Source organism: Cucumis melo, unplaced genomic scaffold (genome assembly GCF_025177605.1).
Source record: "Cucumis melo cultivar AY unplaced genomic scaffold, USDA_Cmelo_AY_1.0 utg001326l, whole genome shotgun sequence".
Taxonomy (NCBI): domain Eukaryota; kingdom Viridiplantae; phylum Streptophyta; class Magnoliopsida; order Cucurbitales; family Cucurbitaceae; genus Cucumis; species Cucumis melo.
In genome coordinates, this window is record NW_026124539.1 from 4,692 (window position 1) to 5,000 (window position 309).

Below are 309 nucleotides of genomic sequence, written 5' to 3' on the forward strand. Positions count from 1 at the left end.
GCAGCGGGCGACCCACAGACGCCCACTGACGCACGGCGCGCGCGCCCATGGCCGTGCTTTGTACTCCAAGGCCTCGGCCTTGGGCCTTGACTTGCACACGAGCTTCCTATCTTATACTTGGGCATTCAAAGATGATTTGCGTCAACTTGTTTTCTAGTCAAAGGCCAAACCCTCACTAACACTTATGTTTTTCGTCCTTTTACATAAGATATAACCTCCATGGCAATTGGAAGAAATAAATGAGTTGTGTGTGGGTAGTGTCGAGCTGAATCTCGGTGGATCATGGCAACAAGGATCATCTGCCACTCA